The sequence below is a fragment of the Hylobates moloch genome, unplaced genomic scaffold (assembly GCF_009828535.3).
Source record: "Hylobates moloch isolate HMO894 unplaced genomic scaffold, HMol_V3 SCAFFOLD_11, whole genome shotgun sequence".
NCBI classification, from domain to species: domain Eukaryota; kingdom Metazoa; phylum Chordata; class Mammalia; order Primates; family Hylobatidae; genus Hylobates; species Hylobates moloch.
Window position 1 is genome coordinate 19,738,742 of NW_026652286.1, and position 26,801 is coordinate 19,765,542.

Here is a 26,801-nt window from a genome sequence, read left to right on the forward strand (position 1 = left end):
TCCCACTATTGGAAGTTAATTTTTAACCGAGGGGGGTGGGAAGTGATGGCTGTCAGAATTAGTTGGAACTCTTTTCAAAATTCTCCATCTGTCTGTAATTCAGCATCATTGCTCATAGACCCGAGATGATATAGTCGATTGCAAAGAAATGACATTTCCAGATGAAATCCATTTATAAAAGTAAACTAATCCCCTGTCATGACCTTAATGACCATTAGAGAGTCCCTTAGCAACCAAAAATAAGCTGTGAAGAAGAGATGAATGCAATTATTCATTCATTTCACATGTGCCAGATATTAAAATTTTCTAGTTTCTTCCTTCAATTCATTTAATGCTCATTTAGAAATGCACACCCAAAAGGACTTGATATTTAATTCTCTTATAAACTGTAAACATATCACAGTGGTGTTTGGATATCTTACAGACTTTGTCTGTAAACAGAGCTTGCTTCATGGCACATTCCAGATACTAGCGGGTACAAAATTTTATATACTTAACAAGTTCTTCAGTTGAATGCCAATAATTTGTAACATTCGGATGGGAAAAGCACATTTAATACAATGAATGTTATTTATGTTTAGTCTTCGTGGCCATAATAAAGGCTATCTGTAAAAGACATTTGCAAGATAAATTCTGAATTATAGGAAGCATCTTGAAACATATCTATACCTAAAACACATATTTAAATGAAAATTAAATATTCTACATCCTATCATATTAACTAATGCCAGATGGAATGTAACATAATATTGCACAACTTAGCATGACTCAGCAATGTAAGTGGCTTGGATTTAAAATATTTTTCGGTTGGAAGTGGCATTAGAAAGAAAAGTGGTAGGGTTGGGGAAAGAGAGAAAACCTGTTCCTGAATAATTAAGTCTTCAGACTGTTACATTGCTGAAGCCAGTTGCTGCTTTAGTTACCCACCTGTAGCAAAATGGACCTTTTATATGAAAACATGTCTATTTTTGAAAGGGTCAATTAGCCTCTCCACAGTTGTACATTAAGAAATATTCATAATGGTAAAAATTTCAAATGAAAAGAAGTCATTGATGCAAAGATGAAACTACATGTACCTTAGAAGAAAACAAAAAGCTGAGTAGAAAAACACCCATTGTAAATATTCAAGAGACAATCACAGACTTTGAAAACTTATATTTTGTATTATAAAATTAACTTACATACAAAGAGTTTGGAAATGTCATCTGTGTTTATTTTACTTAACTAAAATCAGAACCAATAGTCCAATAGGTTTATATAACCATAAATTTTGGGCAGAAACCATTGACTTATTTATAGGTAAGCTTGTATTTCTTGAGAGTGAACCTGTCTCTACTTAGGATGTGAAAAACCGTAAAGAAAGTATTTCCCTTATAAAGAATAAACCAGCAATGTCATATTCCATTGCATTTTTGTTGTGTGATGTTCATGGCAACAACACTAATAGGGTCTATGAAATCCAGGATCACGTTGCATTTGTTTACCCTTATATGCCAGCACCTAACACGGTACCTGGTCCTATATTTGCCTGTGTTCAAGAAATGCAATGGGAGACCCTAATATGGTTCACATGGCATTTTTCAGAGAGAAGCAAATTGCTTAATCTAGGGGAAAACAATTTGAATGCTGTACAAATAGCATGGTGAATTTATATTGTTTCCACAGTAATTTTAAAAGTGACTTATTTCTTATAATTATCATTTAAAATATGTTCTAACTCCTCCAGAGTGGCCTAGATCATATGTTCTATATCTCTCAGGTAGTGAGTGATATGTGTTCTATATCTCTCAGGTAGTGAGTGAGTCATATAATTTGAGAGGTATATGCTATTTCCCCTTTGTGCGGGTGGAGGGATATGTGGTTCTGCCATTCTTGGCAAGCCTCTCATTGTAGGCCTAAACGTTGAGTTGTTTTGTTTTGTTTTAAATTATAATTTTTGTCAAAATTTTTAAAAATCACATCTTAACATATTGGACTTTAATGTAATGTCAACATTATGAAATAATTACCTGGAGTTATAACCGTAATTGTTTAGATAGTATTTTTAGCTAAAAGTAAAGAATTTCTTTCCTATGCTAAATTAAAACTCATATAACACATCCAGTAGGCAGCTTTTATTAGTCCTGTGTAAATTTACCCTGTCAATATATTTAAAAATCTAGGTTTTGTAGTAAGCCCATAAAAGAAAGAAAATAATAATCGTACTTTATATGTAAATTAAAGGTTTTATTAATATTTTTATGAATGGGAATTGCATGGAATTACTATTAGCTCTAACTGGCCTGAATAATCTCAATTAGAATTGAGGAATTGGGTGTTCTGGTCATTTTAATTGGGATTTAACAGTTTTAAAGAAGTTTTTTTATTTAAAGCCTTTTTGATTTTGGCCCTTTAAAGGGAACTATTTTCTCCTCTCCAAGGAGAACTCCTTGTTTATCTCTATTCTAAATACTCAACACTTCACTACACTCTCAAAACTTTACTCTGACACCATATGTGTGGATGTTTTGCTCTTACTAACCAATTCTCCAACTCGCTGAGCACCAACTGAGTATCCTACAATTCAATTATCACATTGACTACCTGAGGTTAGTGCACATCCCACAGGTTACAGGCTTAGTCCCACAAGACTACTTCCCACTTCATATAACAATTGCAAGTAAAGATCCCCAGGTTATCCATACATCTGTCCAACTTGGCTACAAATTGAGGTTCCCAAGACCCCTCTTTGGTTTTGGTAATTTGCTATCAAGACTTATAGGACTCAGAGAAACACTTTAATTATGTTTACATCTTCAATCTAAATAACAAACAAAAGATCTCTAAAGGAAAATGATACACATTCAGAAACAGCATTGCAATGGGAATATGTGTGTTATAATAAACTATGTACATATTCAAGGAGGTAGATGAAGACAAAAGTTTAAAAACAATTGAAGAGAATTGTATAATTGTTTTGAGATAATTATCCTTGACTACAAGGAGCAATAAGAAAGGTGATGCTAGTCAGAAATTAGATATGCAGTTGTTGGGCAGATATCCTCACTGAAGTATTAAAAAAATAGATTTTGATGGCCTTTGTGCAAGTTTGCAGTTTTGGCAGTCCTTGGTGATAGTTTTGGTTATCAAGCATTTATGCATAAAAACCCTTACTTTATAATCTTCCTGGCTCTATTTGTCAGGATTTTTTTTTAACACAAGTGATTCCATTTTGATCTGACAATGTTCACATTTCCGCCTTTTGATCTATATCGTTCTTCAAAAGCATCACTGATCAATCATCTGTAGTTAGGTTTTTATTGTCCCTTGGGGCCAGGATGGACCTATCGCAGTTTGTTAGTCTAGTCCCTCATCGGAGGGAGTGATTGATAGATTGGATTCAGTTTCAAAACCCTTTTAGCCACATTTGAGCAACATGAAAGTTTTGAAGGGAGTAGTCCTGAGGCTAAGTCTACCTAGAGTCCATTAATAAGTTCAATTTTACCTGTTTCATTGTCTTTTGCTATCAATTTCAAAGTGCTGGCCCAGCATTATTTTGTTAAGGGTTGTACTTCTGCAAAAATTTAACTAGTAACAAATATAAAGTCTAAAAAGGGAAAATACAAAGTAAAATTAATAGTAATATGTCAATCTCAGTTTGCATAATGTTTTTGAGCCAAAAACCTCTGCTTAAAGGCAACCAATTGAACAAATCAAATGACTGTTACCCTGCCAAGTAGAAAAGGTAGACATTGAGAAGGGTAAGAGTTTTATTACAATATATAGTCTTGTTTTGGTGTCTTGGAAAAAGTTGTCTACAGCATGAAAACATCAATTTCTCATCCTGACTTGTAGTTTAAATGTCTCTGGTGTGACATCAGACAGTTTGGTGAACTTTTTGTGTGGCCCATACATCAGACACAAGACTTGTTCGTTAAAATTCATCTAGTATTAGCTTGCAGGGCTTTATGAACAGAGCAGTTTCCATTTTGAGTAACTTCAGGGAAAAAGTGTTATTGGAGGACTATAGAAGGCTTAAGGATCTAGTCTCGTTTATAGGTAGATAAAAACACTTGAAAACAATATATAGAGTTGCAATCTAACAAAAGGTGTATTATAGCTTTTCTTTAAAAACATAACTTTTTCTCTCTACATAGATCACATAGGAATGTCAGATTTTAAAACTTTTTGAGGTTAGGAATCCAAACTAAGGCAGATTTTAAATTTTAGCTACAGTCTTAAAGTTCCTGAGCCTACACAGAAGTGACAATTTTTATTTACTCACTGTAAGGCTGGGAACCCTTGAAGCCAGGTGTTCTATACACATGCTCAAATATAGTATTTTATGCAAAGCCTTGGTAATATAACCAGTTGTATCCTGCCATAAAGAGAGAGCAGATTATTATTAGACATACAAATAACCATATTGACCTAGGAATACACAGGAATAGTTTTCAAATTTTAGAGTAATCAAGTAGGCATATAAATCAAATGTTTCTGTCTTTATTTTAAAAAGTATACTTTTCATAAATATGAGAAACAAAGTGTTTAAGTAAGGACCAGCAATGTTTCAATTAAATGACATAAAACATTATCAGTTATTCACTCTCATGTAATTATTTTTTATTCTGCTTGAGCATGATTAGAAGTTTTATGAACCCATCAGTTTCTTCATTAGAGTTTTGAAAAAACTTAATTTAGTCCACTGATCTTAAAGTTAGTATAAAACTGTATTTTAGAATACTTTTCAGAGTCTCTTCCAGGAATTTAATTGCGAATGCCTTTAGAGAAGAATTTAAAGCAATAACTGTAGATGACAAAAATTTAGAATAGCCATGGTTGAAAATCTGATGTAAATTCATTATAATCAGTAATTGACAAAAAAAATTAATTATTTTTTGTGGCATAAAACATCATATCCAGAATAAGACTGATGACATAGTTGATTACTGAAAGTTTTATATATTTTTAGGACATACCCATAAATGTAACTGAAAAAAGATTCAGCATCACTTATCATTTGGCAATGCTTCCCATACAATTTACCAAATAAGCCTAATAATTTAATATGTCTACAAGATGAGAGATATATTCTTTGATGCTCTACAGGAGCCCAAGTGGATAATCTCAAAGTTAATCCTTGGTCAAAAATACTTAATTTAGAATGTTTATCTTGGGGAAGGCTGTCAAATACATCAAAACATTCAAAATATTTGACTAAAGTGAGAGTACACATCACTATGAAATAATAGTCATTCATTTAACCAGAATAATAATTGAAAGACTTCAAAAGCAGTACAGAAAGGTACATGGATGTAGAAACCTTGAGCCTTTCAAAGTTCACTATTTCTAAGTAATCAAAAACCTAATAAATATAACAGGAAATTATCCTGATAAAACGTAAGTTATTTTTTAGTCCATTTACCAAGAAAAGTTAAAAAAAAAAAACAAAGAAACTCCTTTTATGTGATTGCTTCTTCTTTTGGGAAGCCTATTTAGATAAACCAGAAGTCAAAACTGATGAAAAAGATACTTGAATTTAATCAGACACAGGAAGAGTGTGTCCAAGGTTACGAGTGCTAATTATAGTCAACTTGGTCCCACACAAAATCCATTTTATCCAAAGTATTCTTCATGAACCTTATTATGACTTGCTCAAACCTTTGACATGTTTAGACTTTCTGTTTGTCCTGTCTTCCTCTTTCTTAAATCGTCATTTACTTAAGGACAAAAATTTATCACACAAGATTCTTTCTCATTCAAAATTATTTCTTTTTTTAACCTTCCTTACCAAAAATACATTTTCATGCCTGTAACTTTCTTCACATATTTTTCTCCTATTTTTTCCTTTCAACATTTATTTATTTCCTTCATAAATCTATATTTTTAAACAACCTTTAGATAACCTCTGAATTAGATGAAATTATTTTTTCTCAATGAAGAATACATTTTTATGCCTTTCTTATAATTTTTCTGTCAGTAAAAACATCTCATGTTTGGTCCACTTTATATACAGAATTATATATATAATAATTAGTTATAACTCTCAGCAACTTAATTTTTAGCAAGCAATTTTGAACTGTCACATATCAGTATCTGATAGATGAAAACCATTTTACAGCTTTTAGAAATCTGTTTTCTCATAACATAATTGTTATATGTATAAATACACCAAATAATGTGATGTATTTAGTCTTTTTATAAAATTTTAAGGAGTAAAGAACAAACATTATTATCAGTAATATATTTTAGTTTTTATCTTATTTGGAAATTACCCAGATATTTAATCTATCACTCAGTAAAACATAACATAATTTAAGGTTTTAAACTACATGAAAAGTTTATTTATAAATAGTTACTGCATTTTCATTTACCTACTTTATTTTTAAGTATTATAACTAGATTACTTATGAAACCTAAGATATTAGACAAAGTTAGTCAACATTTCAAGTTATTTTCCTCTTAACCATTTTTATACCCTGTGAATATCAGGTGTTTACCTAAGTAAAAAATATATGGATATTTTCTGGTAACTCAGAAGATATACCTGTTCTTGTTAAAAACCAACAATATTAAATTAGCCTTAGTCATCAAATAATTATACAATCAAAGATCATTTAGTGTTAGACTAAATTTATAGTTTTATAACCTTTGTATCAAACCTTGACACCTAAAAAGAGACAAATATATAATTGTCTGATGAGTAAACCCAGGCAAAAATGTATGCTATTTTGAAGACATTTATTTTTATTTTACCAACAATATAAAAACCAGCTTTTTAAAGATTTACTCAAGTCATGTGAACAAAAAGCCATTTGGGTTGATGACTGTATAGTTTATATAAGCACTAATGCATGTAAGCCAATCTGAATAGAATTTCTTAAGGGATTTCTGGTTGACTGTAACAGTTTTTACCATGTAGTCACAACATACAGCTTAATACATGTACATGTGCATAAATATACCTAAACACATGTACACACCCAAAAATAGTATTGCTTTTATTTAGAATATTAGTCTTGACACAGTAAAACATACTAACTCACCTGTTTATAAAAGACATTTAGATACAAATTATATTTCTGTTAACATTCCATTTTCAAGCTGCTGATAAAGACATGCACAAGACTGGGAAGAAAAAGAGGTTTAATGGACTCTCAGTTCCACATGGCTGAAAAGGAAGGCAAGGAGGAAGAAGTCATGTCTTACATGGATGGTGGCAGGCAAAAGGAGAGCTTGTGCAGGAAAACTCCCCCTATATAACCATCAGATCTCATGAGACTTATTCACTATCATGACAACAGCATGGAAAGGACCCACCCCCAAGATTCAATTACCTTACACCAGGTCCTTCCCACAACATGTGGGAATTATGAGAGCTACAATTCAAGATGAGATTTGGGTGGGGACACAGCCAAACCGTATCATTCTACCCCTAGCACCTCCCAAATCTCATGTCCTTATATTTCAAAACCAATCACGCCTTCCCAACAGTCCCCCAAAGTCTTAACTCATTTCAGCAGTAACTCAAAAGTCCACAGTACAATGTCTCATCTGAGACAAGGCAAGTCCCTTCTGCCTATGAGCCTATAAAATTAAAAGCAAGTTAGTTACTTCCTAGATACAATGGGGTATAGGCATTGGGTAAATACAGCCATTCCAAATGGAGAAATTGGCCCAAGAAAGGGGCTGCAGGCCCCATGCAAGTCCAAAATGAAGCAGGGCAGACAAATCTTAAAGCTCCAAAGCAATCTCGTTTGACTCCATGTCTTGCATCCAGGTCACACTGATGCAAGCAGTTGGTTCCCATGGTCTCGGGTGGCTCTGCCCTTGTGGCTTTTCAGGGTACAGCCTCCCCACCTGGCTGCTTTCATGAGCTGGCATTGAATGTCTGTTGCTTTTCCAGGTGAACGGTGCAAGCTGTCGGTGGATCTACCATTCTGGGGTCTTGGGGATGGTGGCCCTCTTCTCACAGCTCCCAGTAATGACTCTGTGTGGGGGCTCCAACTCCACAATTCTCTTTTGTACTGCCCTAGCAGAGGTTCTCCATGAGGGCCCCACCCCTGCAGAAAACTTCTGTCTGGGCATCCAGGCTTTTCCATATATCCTCTGAAATCTAGGTGGAGGTTCCCAAACCTGAATTCTTGACTTCCATGCACCCACAGGCTCAACACCACGTGGAAGCTGCCCAGGCTTGGGACATGCACCCTCTGAAGCAACAATCCAAGCTGTTTCTTGGCCCCTTTTAGCCATGGCTGGAGCAGCTGGGATGCAGGGAACCAAGTCCCTAGGCTGCACAGAGCAGAGGGGTACTGGGCCTGGCCCACGAACCCATTTGTTTCTTTTAGGCTTCTGGCACTATGATGGGAGGGGCTGTTGCAAAGGTCTCTGACATGCCCTGGAGACATTTTCCCCATTGTCTTGGTGATTAACACTTGACTCTTTGTTATTTATGCAGATTTCTGCAGCCAGCTTGAATTTCTCCTCAGAAGATGGGTTTTTCTTTTCTATCTCATTGTCAGGTTGCAAGTTTTCTGAAATTTTATGCTGTTTCCCTTTTAAAACTGCATGCTTTTAACAGCACCCAAGTCACATTTTGAATGTCTTGCTTCTTAGAAATTTCTTCCACCAGATACCTTAAATCATCTCCCTCCAGTTCAAAGTTCCACAAATCTCTAGGGCTGGGGCAAAATCCCACCAGTCTCTTTGCTAAACATAGCAAGAGTCACCTCTACTCCAGTTCCCAACGAGTTCCTCATCTCCATTTGAGGCCACCTCAGCCGGGATTTCATTGTCCTTATTATTAGCATTTTGGTCAAAACCATTCAACAAGTCTCTAGGAAGTTCCAAACTTTCCCACATTTTCTTATCTTCTTCTGAGCCCTCCAAACTGTTCCAACCCCTGCATGTTGCCCAGCTCCAAAGTTGCTTCCACATTTTTGGGTATCTACAGCAGCACCCTACCCTAGGTACCAATTGACTGCGTTAGTCTATTTTCACATACCCAAGATGTCACATAAAGACATACCCAAGACTGGGAAGAAAAAGAGAAGTTTAATGGACTTACAGTTCCATATGGCTGGGGAGACCTCACAATCATGGCAGAAGGCAAGGAGGAGCAAGTCATGTCTTACATGGATGGCAGCAGGCAAAGGGAGAGCTCGTGTAGGAAATTCCCCCTTATAAAACCATCAAATCTTGTGAGAGTTATTCACTATCACGAGAACAGCACTCACAGTAAAGACCCACTCCCAAGATTCGATTATTTCCCACCAGGTCCCTCCCACATGTGGGAATTGTGGGAACTACAATAAAGATGAGATTTGGGTGGGGACACAGCCATACCATATCACATGGCTAACCTTTATTTACCCCAATAGGTAATCTAATGAAGGATATGGACCAAAACTGGGTAAAGCACTTTCCATTGTGGTTTGGTTTTGAAAGACCTTTTATTTCAGTTTCAAATGAGTGGAGGTTTCAGTTTTCAATATTTACATTTTAGCTAGGACTGGCTGAATTGTATAAGGAAAATAAAATCTCTAAAGAGCCGTAACTTTTAGTAACAAATCTATTTTTTGTTGGCTAGTTGGATTTGCTTGACTAATCAATGCAGATGGAGAAGTATTTTAGCAGGGTCATTTTTTTGTTTGGTTGGTTTTATTTTTGGCTCCTGTGTGGCAGACAAAGCAATTTTTATGATAGATAGAGATAACTTATATTATTGCTGTGAGCTCAAGGTTTTGGCCTGTTTGATCATCTGTGATCTTAACTTCTATAAGCACTTATCTAGTTATTTTCTTTTATAGTATCAATCCTTCAATTAGCTGTTCTGTCATCCTAAGCAATTGTTAGGCAAACCTGACTAACAGGTTTACTTAAATTTACATTTTAAAAAGGTGTCTAGATTGTTGTTTATAATAGTGCTGTTTTAATTTGTAAGACATTAATTTGAAAGCCCTTTAAGACTGTTTAAAAGTCTTGACTGAGAAGCCATAAGCAGAGAGTTTTATTTCAACACTAGTAGAAAAGTTAGCAAAGTAGGCAGAAAAATAAAATAGAGGGATAGAGAGAGCTAGGAAGGCTCTACACATTAATTCTGTAATTGCAGGAGATTTTTAGAGAGTCTGAATAATGACCAATCGAGCCTTGAGTTTTTCTTGATGTAATTTGCCCATCAGTTTAAAAATGTGCATGAGAACAGGCCATAATATGTAGTCAGCTAGAGTCCCACAAACCCTTGGCATGCCTTAATGTTTGAGAATTCCATTCTATTTCTCGTTAATCTCTTGAAAGCAAAGATAATTTTATAAATACTTTTGGACCAGTGTTTTAGAATGTAGTGGCCGTGGCAGTGACTTTTAATTAGCCATCCTGCACCCATCATTTAAAATATTTATTTTTGCTTTCAGAAATTTTGAAATAAGGGAAAAAAACAAATTATTTACAGATACACATAACCAACCCAAAATAAAAGCAAAATACTAAATTAGGCACACAGAAAGAACTAAAAGTAAATTCACTAGGAAAGACACTCCTCAAAGATAGAATGTAAATTGTGTGAATCCAGAGTGCTCAAACCAGAATAACGCTTGTCCTTATACCCTAAAGGACTTGCCAAGAAAGATAAAAAGTATTTTATTATCCCAGAAAGAATGCAAGGTTCTTCATTTCAGTTGGCTTATAACAACAATAACAACAATAATAACAACAACAACAACAACAACAAAGGCACTTCTAACAAAAAGAGGGAAGCTTGGCCTGACAGAAGACTCACAATGGCAGAATAGGTGAGTTGTGGAAGCAGGGAGCTGAAAGGGCTCAAATGAGTACTGCATACCAGTTCCAAATATTAACAATTCCTTTTGATAATAATCTTTCTTCAGATCCCACTTCTGACACCATTTATGTCAACCTTAAAAACCAGAGAGAGGCTCTCTGAAAGAAAATGATATTTATTTGGGAATACGGCATTGCGATGAGAATACATGTGCCATAGTAAACCATGTGCATATTCAGGGAGGTAAAAAAGGCAAAGGATTTTAAAGAAAAAATGAGCAAGATTACACAGTGGTTTTGAGGTAATTAAGATAATTATCCTTGGCTCTAAAGATCAATAAAAAGAGTGATACCAGTCTGAAGTTAGACAGCCAGTAGCTAGAAACACGTCCTTGCAGAAGTAGTTTTTGTGTAAGGTTGTGACGGCCTTTATGCAAGGTTGTGGTTTTTGCAATCATTTGTGATAGTTTTTATCATCAGGCATTTATGTGTACGAACCCTCTTTTCATAGCCTTCCCTGGCTCTAATTTTCGGATTTTTTTTAATACACATGAATCCATTTTTAATCTGATAACTTTCACAATGTGTTTGTCTTAAAGGATGCAACTCAGAAACACCCAAACAAGAGGAGGTATGGGGAAGGCAAGTGGAGCTCTGAGGTATACCACCCTCCCAGCACAACCACCCTGTTCACCAACATGGAAGCTCTCCAAACTTCATTCTCTTGAGTTTTTATGGAAGCTTCATTATGTAGGCATGATTAATTAAATCATTGGCCATTGGTGCTTAAGTCAATCTCTAGGCTCTCTACCTTCCCTTCAATTACATGGTTGGGTCCCTTGGCAACCACCCTTCATCCTATGATTATCTAGGGGCTTTCCAGAATCACCTCATTAACATAACCCAGGTGTGGTTCAAAATAGCTTGTTATGAATAACAAATGATGCTCCATTCACCCTTCTCTTATCACTTAGAAATTCCAAGGGCTTTAGGGGCTCTGTAACAAAAATAGGTACAGGCACCAAATATATATATCTTATCACAGTATCACAGACCCTAATTGTTGAAAATTGATATTAGAACCTTACAGTTAAAGAAACACTATGAGTTTCTTTCCATCTCACTTAACCTTCCATGTAGTGCTGGAATCTCTTCTATGGTATTCCTACCTCTTTCTGAAAATTTTAATGGATAGGAAACTAATGTCTTTGGAAGGTAAAACACTCCATTACTGAAATATTATAATTGTTAGAGAGTTATGATTTCTATTAAATCCAAATCTGGCTCACGGAGACTTTGGTCCATTGGTTATAGTTTTGTTCTTGAAAGCAATAAAAATTACATATCTTGCCCCCAATTTAACACTTATACCTAACATAAAATCTGCCATGCAGTACTATCAATGATTTGTTATATAAAAATTACAGGAGGTCATTGTTTTGGACTCGGCTCCTGTACTAGGCCCCACCAAACCAGATTAAAAATAAAAATGGACTCAGCTATGCTGAAGTACCACTTCACCAAACCTGAACTAACTTGATATGTGACTTAGTAATTAGAAGAGAGAAATAACAATTTCCCAAACAGACCAGTTTAAAATCTTTAATCAGCATAATAATGAAGTTTCTTCTGCTTTAATCCTTATTCACAAAAAAGGTAGTGTAAAGTAACATGATGTTATTTAATGAGTTATTTTTCTATTCTTCTGTCTAAAAGTAACTAATACACTCTTTGTTCTTTGTTTCTGCTTACTTCAGCCCCTCTCTGTCTATAATGCTAAACTGTTCTGCTCAGCCCATTGGAACGCTTACTCTATTTTACAAATTGAAATGTTATCCAATTCTAGAATCACAAATAAAGCCAATAGAAGTATTTAAATTAAATTTGTTGTAATTTTGCCTTTTGACACTTTCTTACAAGGGCTTGATAATGTCGTTGGGAATGACCCAGTTCCCTAATGTTTGCATTTCTTGTATTGGTCAGAAATGCCTTCAGCTGCAAGGAAAAGCATACTCAAATATAATAGCTTAAGAAGTGAAGACATGCTCACATAACTAGAAATCTAGAGATGGGCAATTGCTAACATTTGCTCAACAGTTCAGTGATACTCAGGGATATTTTCTCTGCAATTCTCTAAGTCTTTATGGTCATTTCCTTTGTTTAAGGCAGGAAGAAAAAGGAAGTGCTATATTTTTATTTTCTCATGAAAGCAAATGCCTTCCCAAAAGTCCTGCAACCAGACTGCATGACTTATTTACCACTAGGTTTCCAGCCCTTAATAGAATATGGCACCTATTATGTGAGCACTAACCGTTACAAAACTAATAAATGAATGAATGTCTTATATCAACACAACCATATGAGCAAAACTCTGGCCTTAAAGGTATTCTGACTAGAGGAGAGATAAATATAAAATTAAAATTAAAATACAAAGCAATCAAAATGCTCTCACTTGTCTTTAAAGGGAAAGGAAAACAATTATAAGGAAGCAAAGTAGACTTATTTAAGTGTTATTTCTTCCTTGCTAGTAATTTAAAATTGGCAAAGGGAGCTCCAATGGCACATGTTTAATGATTATTATTTTCAAATAAAATAATGATAGAAAACATAAAATAAGTGATCAATAAGTTGGTGTTGTGGAGGCTTCCCTGGTAAAATCTCAAAACACCAAGACTAATAGTAAAATAATAAAAGTTTTAAGGAAGGAAAAAAACCTGAAAGCTTGCAAGATATCCAAAAATCTCAAGACTTAATTCCAGATCTCCTGAATCAAATCTGTATGTTAGCAAGATTCCCAGGTGACTTGGAATGTGCGCATCCTTTCATTTTTTTCCTCCCTTCACCATCCATTTCTCTTAATTACATTATTATGTAATAAATGTTCTATTCTTTTACATAGTTCTACTGAAGACTCTCAGTATTATTATTATTATTTTGTACAAGTCATTGATATAGAATTAAGTAATATGGTTTGGTCTGAGATGAAGGAAATGTGTACTTTACATCAGAGTTGCACAATCTTGACACTATTAACATTTTGGGCCCTACTGTTGTTTGCTATGGAGGGCTGTCCTACGCACTGTAGGATGTTTAGCAGCATTCCAGGCCTCTACTCACTAGATGTCAGTAGCAATCTCCACTCCAGTTGTAAAAACCAAAGGTGTTATCAGACATTATCAAATTTTTCCAGGAAACAATATAGTCCCTGATTGAGAAACAATGCTCTACATTAAAACTTTGCCATTTGATAGGAATCTTCCAAGCCGTGTTTCTAAATTTCTTTTTATATCATTTTTTACTCTTCAGTTTATAACCAGCTGCCACTGTTTACTGTATGTTATGTTACTCTATTACAGGCATATGTCCAAGATATTTTGGGTTCAGTTCCAGACCACTGCAATAAAGCAAATATAGCATTAAAGCCATCATATGGACTTTTTTGTTTCCCAGTGCATATAAAAGTTGTGTTTATACTATCCTATTAGTCTATTAAGAGTACAGTAGCATTATGTCTAAAAATCAGTGGGCATGCCTTAATTTTAAAATGCACTATTGCTAAAAATGCTAACAATTATCTGAAACTTCAGCGGGTTATAGTCTTCTTGCTGGTGAAGGGTCTTGCCTCGATGTTGATGGCTGCTGACTGTTTAGGATGGTAGTTACTGAAGGCTGGAGTGGCTGTGGCAATTTCTTAAAATAAGACAGCAATGAAATTTGTCACATCAATTGACTCTTTCTTTCATGGAAGATTTCTCTGCAGCATGTGATGCTATTTGATTCCATTTTACCCACTGTAGATGTTTCAAAATTTGAGGCAATCCTCTCAAACTCTGCTGCTGCTCTATCAGCTATGTTTATATCATATTCTAAATTCCTTGTTATCATTTCAACAATGTTAACAATATCTTTACAAGGAATAGATGGTGAACTTCCTCAAGAAACCCCTTTTTTTTTTATCCATAAGAAGCAACTCAATTTGTTCAAGTTTAATCATGAGATTGCAACAATTCATCACGTCTTCAGGCTCCACTTCTAATTTTAATTCTCTTGCATGTCCACCATATCTGCAATTACTTTCTTCACTGAAGTCTTGAACCCTTCATGGCCACCCATGAAGGTTGGAAGCAACTTCCTTCAAACTCCTATTAATGTTGATATTTTTACCTCCTCTCCAAAATTACCAATGTTCTCAGTGGCATCTAGAATGGTAAATCCTTTCCAAAGTTTTTCCAATTTACTTTGCCCAGATCCATCAGAGGAATCACCATTTATGGCAGCGATAGCCTTACAAAATGTATTTCTTACATAAGAAGACTTGATAGTTGAAATTACTCCGTGATTCATGGCCTGCAGACTGAATGTTGTGTAAACAGACATGAAAACGACATTAATCCCTTTGTACATCTCCATTAGCAATCTTGGGTGATGAGGTGCATTGTCAATGAGCAGTAGTATTTTGAAAGGAATCTTTCTGAGCAGTAGGTCACAACAGTGGGCTTAAAATACTCAGTAAACTATGCTATAAACAGGTACACTCTCATCTAGGCTTTGTTATTTCGTCTATAGAGCACAGGCAGAGTAGACTTAGCATAATTCTTAAGAGCCCACAGATTTTTGGAATGGTGAATGAGCTTAAAACTCACCAGCTGCATTAGCCCCTAATGGGAGAGTCAGCCTGTCCTTTGAAACTTTGGAACCAGGCATTGATTTCTCTCTAGCTGTGAAAGCTGGCATCTTCTTCCAGTAGAAGGCTGTTTTGTCACCACTGAAAATCTGTTGTTTGGTATAGCCACTTTTATTAATGATCTTAACTATATCTTCTGCATAACTTGCTGTAGCTTCTCCATCAGCACTTGCTGCTTCACCTGGCACTTACATGTTCTGGAGAAGTCTTCTGTTAAACCTTGTGAACCAATCTCTGCTACCTTCAAACTTTTCTTCTGCAGCTTGCTCACTTATCTCCCAGCCTTCACAGAATTGAAGAAATCTAGGGACTTGCTCTGGATTAGGCTTTTGCTTAAGGGAATGTTGTGGCTGGTTTGATCTTCTATCCAAACCACTAAAACTTTCTCTATGTCAGCAGTAAGGTTGTTTTGCTTTTTTTATGATTCATGTGTTCACTGCAGTAGCATTTTTAATTTTCTTCAATAACTTTTCTTACATTCACAACATGGCTATTTGGCACACGAAGCCTATCTCAGCTTTCAACATGTCTTCTTGGTAAACTTCATCATTTCTAGCTTTTGATTTAAAGTGAGAGATGTGCAACTCTTCCTTTCACTTGAACACTTTAAAAATTAGGCGATTGTAGGGTTATTAATTGACCTAATTTCAATAATGTTGTGTCTCAGGGAATTGAGAGGCCTGAGGAGAAGGAGAGAGATCAGGAAACAGCTGGTCAGTAGAGCAGTTAGGACACAAATATTTATGAATTAAGTTCCCCATCTTATATGGGTGAGATTCATTGTGCCCCAAAACAATTCCAGTAGTAACATGAAAGATCACTGATCACAGATCATTATAACAAATATAATAATGATGAAAAATTTTGAAATATAGCGAGAATTACCAACATGTGACACAGAGACACGAAGTGGGCATATGCTGTTGGAAAAATGGACTTGTTCAACGTAGGCTTGCCACAGGTCTTCAATTTGTAAAAAGCATACAATCTGTGAAGCTCAATAAAGCGAAGTGTCATAAAACAAAGCAAGTCTGTACCTGGATTTGCTTTTTATTTGGTACTATATCTCCTTGGGTAATTTTTCAATAGAGGGTGTGTAGACACAGACTTCTTAAGTTCTTATTTGTCCGAAAATAAGACAATTTTGGACAATTCTTCTTTGTCCAAAAATATCTCAACTTGGCTCTTAGTAGCTTGGCTGATTAAATAATTCCAAATTTAGCATTCTTTCCACCCAGAACTCTGAAGATATTGCTTCACTGGCTCATCCAATGTTGCCAGTGTGAAGTCTGATACCTGTATTATTATTCCTCATAGATTTAGGGATACATCTACTTACTACAGGTTGAGTTAGATAAAACTGGCAATGTATGACCATTTTTTTCTTATAAAGCAACAAGTTCAGGTAGTTTAATATTTGCTTTCTATTTGTCTTGTTTTTATTATATTTATATTATTATATTTCCTTTCCTCCCTTGGTCAAATTCTTTTGAATTTTTTGGTTACATTTTTCTTTCTTAGTTTGAATGCATACTTTCTTTTACTGTGAGTAATTACACTAGAAATTATAATATGCACAATTGACTTACCAAAATCTAATGGTACTTGGCAATTTTACCTCCTCCCAGACAATACAAAGGCCTTTACACACTTTCACTTCATTTACCTTCTCTTGACTTACATGCTTTTGTGTATATATGTTTGCTCTACATTTTAACATTAAACAAATTGTTATCTTTATACAATGTTGATGTAGCTTTATTCCCATCATTTCGCATTTTGGTTGCTTTCCATTCCTCCTGTGTCTTCTGGGTGCCACTAAGTACTCTTTTCTTTTGGCCTGAAAAATCCCCTTTAGAGCAGTTTGTCTTGTGGATTTTATGAGTACTTATTTACTGGAGACTATCTTATCCCAGCTTTATTTTATTTTATTTATTTTATTATTTTATTTTTTTGAGACAGGGTCTCACGCTGTAGCCCAGGCTGGGGTGCAGTGGCACAATCACAGCTCACTGCAGCCTTGACCTCTTGGGCTCAAGCAATCCTTCCCCTTCAGCCTCCCTAGTAGCTGGGACTACCCACACCCACCTAATTAAAAAAATTTTTTTTGTAGAGATGAGGGCTCACTATGTTGTCCAGGCTGGTCTCAAACTCCTAGGCTGAGGTGAATCTCCCACCTTGGCCTCCCAAAGTATTGGGATTATATGCCTGAGCCACCGTGCTGGCACTGTCTTTGTTTGATGAATATTTGATTGGCTATAAAATTCTAGGTTGGCAAGTGTTTTCTTTTAGTGCCTTAATGACATCCATTCCACTGATTTTAATTAGGAGGAGTCAGGGTCAGTATTACTGTTACTCCTTTAAAGATAATGTCTTTAATATTTTTTCCCTTTGTTTTTGGCTTTCTATTTCTACACTTCCATTATATTTGGATGTGGATTTCTTTCTTTTCTTTCCCCTTTCTTTTTAAATCATGCTTGAAACTCAATGGACATCTGAAATCTGTAGATTGAGATCTTTTATCAGGGAACTTTTCAATCATTATCTCTTTAAATACCTTATTTCATCATGTTCATAACACTGTCAATTATAACTTGCATGATTAATTCACATATCCAAGAAAAAAATAGAAGAGACTCATGGCTGATTAAATAAACTCTAACATACACCATTGTCACTTAAGAATTTGGATCTTATTCTTGTTGCAGTAACTCTTTTTCTAAGACAAAATTGTGTTATATGTCATTGTTTAGATCTATATATGTTGGGGTTCTCCAGAGAAACAGAACCAATAGGATGTGTATACAGAAATAAATATATTTATTTTGAGGAATTGACTCATCTGATTGTGAAAGCTTAGTCAGTCCAAAATCTGATGGGGGAGGCTAGCAGGCTGGAAACCCTGGAAAGAGTTTCAGTTCGAGTCCAAAGGCAGTCTGTTGGGAAATCAAGAAGAACCAATATTGCACATGAAGTCTAAAGTCAGTCTGCTGGATAATTCCCACCTGCTTAGGTGAGGTCAGCCTTTTGTTACATTCAGGCCTTCAATGGATTGGATGAGGCCCACCCACATTATGGAGGGCACTTGTTTACTCAAAGTCTACTGATATAAATAAATGTAAGACTCATCCAAAAATACATCCATGGAAACATACAGAATAATACTTGACCTGATATGTGGGCACTGTGGCCCAGCCAAGTTGATACATAAAATTCATCATCACAATACCCAACAAGGAAAATATATGCAAAACAATTACCAACATAGATATTCCTAACACTTTTTCCCACTAAGAATCTAAATTTTCCTAATCACATTTTGACTACTGGCTGTGTATAGCATTTTCTCAAAGATTCCATAAAGGAACAAAAAGCCATAGTGATAGGCTCTCAATCTGGCTTTGAAATTATGTAAAGCTAGCCTACTACTGACCTCCTTGAGAACATTGTTAAACAGTTCTGATTGATCTCCTTCATTCCCTCCGCACAAATATTTGTTTCCTAGGGAAGTGAAGAGAGTGCTCCATTATTGTCCTTGAGATTTTCTTCCGAATAACTGACCTCCCATTCTGGAAATTTTCATGGTTATCCTTTTGATATTCAAACATGCACAAGAATGATCATTGATAACTGATGCCCAGCTTCAGTAAAATTGATATGCTATCAACTATAAGATACATCTTTATTTAGAAAAGGTAAAGTATGAAAAATAAATATGCAACTCAACATCAATTAAAGAATTTATAACCTCTGCCCTTTCCCTTTTCTCCTTCTGGGACTCCAATTAAATGCATGCTAAACCTTCTATATATTTAAGTATCTTTCTCCCCAAATTTTTTTTTATCATTTTACTGCTGCTGAATTCATCCTATAAGTCCTTACTTTTTATTCTTGCATTTTCAGTTCTGGAATATCTAGTTGATTCTTTCACAAATAAGCAATGTTCCAATTTGTATGTATTCCAGGTACTTCTTGAAACTTTTATGTTTGTCTTTTATCTCCAGGAGTATTTCAGGTATTATTTTACAGTTATATTTTATGAAAGAAAAAAATTTAAATGAATGAATAAATGCATGCTAGGGAATAAAAACATTATATGCAACTTGCAACTACAAGCTGTATACACACCACTGATCATAAAGGGTCAATGATGAATTTTTCTATTAGTTTCCAGTTCCTCCCTGATAAAACAGTAGTTGAATATAGAGGTCACAAGCAAACTCAGTTAGAGAGTTACCTTTGAGTTCTGGCCAGATAATCTTGGGCAGTTACTTTTTTGAGTCTATTTGTCTTTTTTTTTAGTCTATTTGTTTTTAATTTGAATAAATTTACAGGGTACAAGTGAAATTGTGTTATAAGTACAGATTGCATAGTGGTCAAATCAGGGTTTCTTGGGTATCCATCATCTGAGTAACATACATTGTACCCATCAAGCAATTTCTCATTATCCACTACCTTCCTCCACCCTGTATTTTCTCATTATCCACTGCCTTTCCCTGCCCTCTTCTGAGTCTCCGCTGTTCATAATTCCATTCTCTATGTCCATGTGTACACATTTTTAGCACTCACTTATGAGTGAGAACATGTGATATTTGACTTTATCTGGCTTATTTCATTTAAGATAGTGACCTCCAGTTTCATCCATGTGGCTGCAAAAGACATGATTTTATTCTTTTTAAAGACTGAATTGTGTATATATATGTGTGTGTGTGTGTGTGTGTGTATACACATATCTCACAATTTCTTTATCCAGTTATCCACTGATGGACACTTAAGTGGTTTCTGTATCTTCTCTATAGAGAGTCTCATTATCTTTATTCATATAATTAAGATAGTAACTGTAGTGATTTTAAAGGGTTGTCTTGGATCAAGTTGGAGTAAGTATGGATTGAGTACATAATGCACTAACATAGCACCTGATATATAGTCAACATTGAATAAATGTACTCCACTATCATTAGGGAAGTGATGATAACCAACCCCTTATCTGAGACAGTCTGTGTCTTCCTTAAGAATGTCTTACTCTAGTCACATGTGTGGCATGGATGCTGGGGTGTCTGCTGTTTCTTTTAGGACCTTTCTACTGTGTCTAAAGCTTTGCTGATGCATTTGCCCAAAAGTTTGTACATATGGTACATCCTTAATTTCTAGGGCTTTATCCACTGATGTGTAGCCTACAAAACCTTGATTTCTTCTATCTCGCTCTGCAAAGTGCTGGCCATGCATCATGCTGCTGCTTTCTCTCTTTAATGAAAGCATTCTTCTCTTCATGAGCTTTGGCAATTGTGGGGTAGGAGAGTAGAAAGGAAGAAGGGTGCAGTTGCAGGAAAAGTTGAAAAGAACATCTAAATTACCTGTGGCAATACAAACCACTTCCTGCACAGAGTCCAAATTAGAAACAGATCTTCCAATGCACAAAAATAAAGGTGCTGAGACAACTTGTGGACCAGTCTGCACACCTGGCCCCCTTAGACTTGTTCAGAAGTGGTTTACAGGTGTTTCTGTTGTGCTTTTTCTTATATAACATTTTAAATCTCCAAAAAGGGGAGCATATGCCCACCAGTGCAGCCTGGGAAGGTTACATGGGAGCACTGGATAATCACAAAAGTGGAAAATGTTAGCTAGGCATATGAAAGATTGGGCTCAATCTTGATTAGCCCCAGGAGAAGCCTTGCTACTGTAAAAAAAAAAAAAAAAAAAAAAAAAAAGCAGAATCCTCAAGTCTACCTTACCATCTTTTATTTGCCTCCTTCCTCCTTAAACCTGATATAGCTTGAAACAGCTATATCAATAGCTGGATGTGAGTTAAGAAAAAGTGTAATTTTTATGAGGGCAGAGTCATGCCTCAATTATCTCTGTATCCCCAGGGACAACCCTGTGTCAGGAACATTATTGCTGCTACTTAATTCAGAAACAATGGTATTGCTGAACTTGGTTTACTACAAATGATTTGATCCATGATTAATCCAGAAGAGTAACAATACATGCTCTGTTCCCCCCAACACACCTAATGGTAAATAAAAAAAATGAAATATTTCTAAAAATACTACTAGGCAGTGTCAAGATATTTATTACAATTTTTATTCATGTAACTTGGGAGCTTATGAAACTTCTGTCGCTTCTCTGTTGAAGCTGTTCCATTCTCACAATACTGGATGACGTAGTGAAGATTAATATTAAAGACATATCACGATTATCTCTTTAAAAAGTCATTTTCAGTTTAATCTGTAACATAAACATGAATTCACTGGCCCCAGCCCCTGAGAAGGAAAGTTCACTGTGATATTTTTTCTGTTACAAATGTTTTTAGCAAGGCTTGCTGTAGTCATAGTCACTGGGAAATATTTAGTGCCTGGCTGTGTGCATAGCTGTAAAAGAAATGGGATGACAGTCATTTGGGGGCAGAGATTGGATCCCACTTATTATTAACCTTCCTCTTTTCTGAGGCTAATCTCTCCACCTGGGCTCTGGTCACCTCTCCTTCTGCCTGCCCCTGAAACTTAGTCCATTAGTTATGCTTTTTCCAACACTTAACTCTTTATTCTTCTCCTTCTCAGGCTTTCTACAAGTTAATTCTTTAGTTCAAGAAACTTCAATGAAATACCTGCCATATGCTTTACACAATGCTGGACACTGGGACAAATGCAAAGAACATTAAGACATGGTCTTGCCTTCTAGATGCTAGAAGCTCACAGGAGGTTGACAGCTAAACAAAATATCAAAATACATATGCATGGTAACAGAGGCATCTAAAAGTTGCCATGGGAGTAAATATGGTCAGATGTCTCACCTAAAGCAATTACAGTCCTCCATTCTTCCTTTTGTTGTAAAGTTTCTTAATGTAATGTTAGCCCACATGTACTAATGTCTTGCTATGTGTTGGGTACTATGCTTGGTGCTTTTACCTACATTATTTTTTAATCTCCACAACAAATCCAGAGCTAAGTTGTATTATTATCCTCACTCTACAAATGAGGGAACAGAAGCAGAGAGAGGTTCAATGACTTGCTTTAGATCACACAGTTACTAAATAGTATCTACCTGGATTGGTTAAGATGCTTTCAGTTGCAAGTAACAACAACAAAATCCTTCAACCTGGATTAAATAAAGGGAATTTATTGGTTTTTATAAGTGAAAGAAGTAGGATGAGCTTCAGGCAAGGCTTGGTGCAGCAGCTCAGTGATGTCACCATAGGCCCAAGTTATTTCTCTGTCTTTTGCCTTCTTTGGAATCTTATTAATTTCACCCTTACACTGATCCAGCTTGTGGTAGTGAAATGGCTCCTGGAGTATCCTGTATCACATGCTTTCTGCTTCTTATCCAGAGGAGAGAAGTCTCTCCTCCAGCCATCAAACAAAGATTCTGGGCTTCCCTTTGATTCCGTCACTTCTACCCCTGAACCAATATAGAAACACTGCCTCAAGGAGAATGAAATGCTGAGAGATAATCCTCATTGCCTCCTTTACCACAGAGTTATTGGGAGAATTGGATGGGATGATGTATGTCAGTACTTAGTATAGTACTAGCATACAGGATGGCTCATAGAGGTTACCTATTACTAACTATAGTTATGTGCTGCATAAAAACTTTTTGGTCAACAACAGACAGCATTATGACAGTAGTCTCATAAGATTATAATACTGTAATTTTACTGTCCCTTTTCTAAGTTTGCTATGTTTAGATACACAAATACTCACCAATATGTTACAACTGTGCATAGTATTCAGTACAGTAACATGCTGTTGAGATTTGTAGCCTAGGAGCAGTAAGCGATATCATATAGCCTAGGGTGTGTAGTAGGCTGTACCAACTAGGTTTGTGTTAAGTACACACTATGATGTTCGCACCATGACAAAATTGCCTAATGAAGCATTTTTCAGCACGTATCTCCATTGTTAAGTAACACGTAACTATACTTCATTATATGTGCATGTATTCGACATTCATTCATTCAACCAGCATTTACTGCCTACCTTTAATGTTGTGGGCACTCTTCCAAGAATAACACAGTGAACAAAACAAAGTTCATGCTTTTTGGAGCTGACATTCCAATAGAAGATCAATGAGTAAATAAACCACATGTGAAAAAATAAAAAGTGAATATGTACAAGGAAGAAGAATAGGAAAGAGTGTGGGGGATCAAGTGACATGAAAGAGTGCACTTTATTAAAGAGTGATCAGAAAGTGATATTTGAGCAGAAGCATGAATGAAATGAATCTGTGAACCATGTGTGTGTCTGAATGCAGAACATTCCCAGAAGAAGGAACAACACATGCCTTTAACCCCTGTTGCCTCTAGCGTTCAGGGTCCCAGGATAATGCAAGGATTATAGGAAATTTCTGACAGTGTTTTCAACACCAAGGTGAACACTTAACAGCAAAATGCCTGGAAGCCACACAACATTTCATGAGTCTTAAAACCCACTGACTCTATTATCTGCCAGTGCCAGATAAACAATAATATACCTTCCACTATTTTCCCCTCCTTTTAACTTTGCAAACTAGTGCTTTGGTATAATCCGCTAGCAAGTCCTCTGCTAGCAAGATTTCTGACAAATGTAGTTTTCAGTCTTGCAACCTCTTCATTAAATGGGATAGACTCGAGGAGGGAAAATGGAGCTGAGTTGTCAAAGACATTTATAGGCACATTTATGAATGCTATTTTTGTAATTTTATATATGGATCCTAGAGGGATAAGGAGACTATGCCCCTTATACTTCTTGCATGAATACCATTTTTCTCAGCTAAGTTTTTGGCGGGAACTAGATTGCAGTCAATTTAATGTTAAACTCTGGTATGTGCCTGGGACCTGGAATTTTGGGTGACTCTTTGAAGGCTCATCCATTTTTAGTTCTATCTGTGAGAATGATAAAGGCCAGGGTCTCTTATAAAAATTAAAATGCATAGCCAGTGACCTCAGGTGTTGGGCCATTCCACTGCCATACCGTAGGCATGCCAGAGAGTTGGAGTAACACTGATTCTGTGTAAACAGTTGCCAAATGTCAGGAGTTAAGTCTTACAGGATTACAGGATTATGAGAGACTATAAACAGTCTTCAGGTGTGTGGAGGTAGTAAAGACTGTGAGATAAGCTTGTAGGTGATGACAACAGATAGATCATGGTTTATGTGTGCACTTGACTCTTAGTATGTATTCAAAAGACAGAAGATGGTACCCTCTGAAATTGTGATAATGTAAAGATGATCTCTATAGAAGTTCATTTTACTTATTTTGCCTGGCTATAGCTTCCTGTTGTTCCCTGACTTAAAATATCTGATCTTTCATTTAACATCACTCAAATAAGATTGATTGTTTTTAAATAGGATTAGTTATTCTGCGCTGGACTTTTGAGCAGCTTTACTTAGTCTATGCCATTAAAATTAAGGTCCTGACATTAAAATATGTTTGGCGTTTATCATTTTATTATATAGATCTTTAAATGATCAGTGGAAATTTCTTTGCGGGTGTTTTGATAATTGCTTCCATATTTAATAGCCGTTGCTTCCAAAAGCAGGAGAATGGGTTCTAACTAACCATATTTAAAAAAAAATCTGGAGAAAGCAACACTTGACCCCTAACTTGTCATTTGCCACCAAGAAAAGCAAATCATACAATATGCTGTCAACTACCTGACAAAATTCAAGGCCCAGTTCAAACGTGTGTTGCTGCTGAAGACTTTTCCATCTGTTCAGGACAATACTAACTCTCTACCCATGCAACTGATGATGCTTATGATTACAATAATAATGGCAATAGTTGACATAAATTGCAGACCTTGGCACAGATGGTCAGGTTCTATTATTGCACCTATAGATGCAATTACCTTTTGATTTACTTTTTCCCACTGAAAGAAAACTCAGTAAATACAGGATTAAAGCCCTATTCCTTTTTAAATGCCCTGTGCCAAAATGGTTTCTAGCACTAAGTAGACGTTCAATACATGATAACCACATGATAAATAAATGAATGAATGAATTCTGAGTCCCAGTGATAAACATGAGGTTTCTTCCACTTAGACTGGAGTCACGAATGTGTTTAAAATTCCTTTATAGGGGAAATGGTATCTGCTGATCTCTGCTCATTGACCCAGATGTGGCCTCTGGACTTCTCATCAATCTTGTTACCTGATATCCTTTAGTCAATGGGCTCTTGAGGAGGGAGAAATGAGCAAAGAGCCTGGAGTAAATGAGTAAAAAGTGGAGTGGGATAATATTATGGGACTAAATCCTAAAGAACTGGCAGGTATCAGTTGCTTAAGAGAAGAAAAAATCGTAACTTCAAATCTGGGGAGTATCAGTGCAAAAGAGATAGTAATGTTTGGGATTCCCTTCACTGGTCCCAAGGCCCTTTCCTATCTATTTTCTTATTTGTACTAAGAAAGAAATGATCTGCCCTGCAAAAGAGACAAGAGGTGATTTTACAAAGAGCTATAATAAGGAAGATAACTGAGCTGGAGAAAAGAAAAAGGCAGCAGCCCTAGAGTTGGAAGACAGGAGTTCTAATTCTGGCTCCACCCATTTGTAGCTGGTGATCCCAGATAATTTTCATATGCTGTATAAGCCTTAGTTTTCTCATCTATAATATAAGGCTAGATTCGTATCGTACTAAGTTATCATTAGGACCAAATGAGACAGTAAACACACACACACACACACACACACACACACACACACACAATTGAAATTATACAGTTCTACATAAAGGTAAAGATTGTTTTTTCACTAAACAGGGGTTACAATTAAGATGGACAAAATTTTTTTTTATTATACTTTAAGTTTTATGGTACATGTGCACAACGTGCAGGTTCGTTACATACGTATACATGTGCCATGTTGGTGTGCTGCACCCAGTAACTCGTCATTTAACATTAGGTATATCTCCTAATGCTATCCCTTCCCCCTCCCCCCACCCCACAACAGGCCTGGGTGTGTGATGTTCCCCTTCCTGTGTCCGTGTGTTCTCATTGCTCAATTCCCACCTATGAGTGAGAACATGCAGTATTTGGTTTTTTGAAGATGGACAAAATTTTTATAATGAACTTATGTCTATACAAATCAGAAAAAAAAATTAAACCTACCTAATTGTATGCACTTTGTATAAATTTCAGTCCACAGGCTCAGGAGCACAAAAGCTCACCTTCCCTATAGCTGAACTTAATGTGTATGTAGGGCTCTTCCTTCCCCTTTGTGACAGGAAACTTAATTTTGATCAATTTAGGGTAAATCAGCCAGTTCAGTGGTTGTGTCTGTGTTTCTGAAGGAGCTTATAGGTTATTAGCATCAGAGGTGGTTCCTGGTCCTCAGCCATCACCTGTCCCTTATGGCACCCACAGAGCCATTTGCCACACCCATCTTCATGCC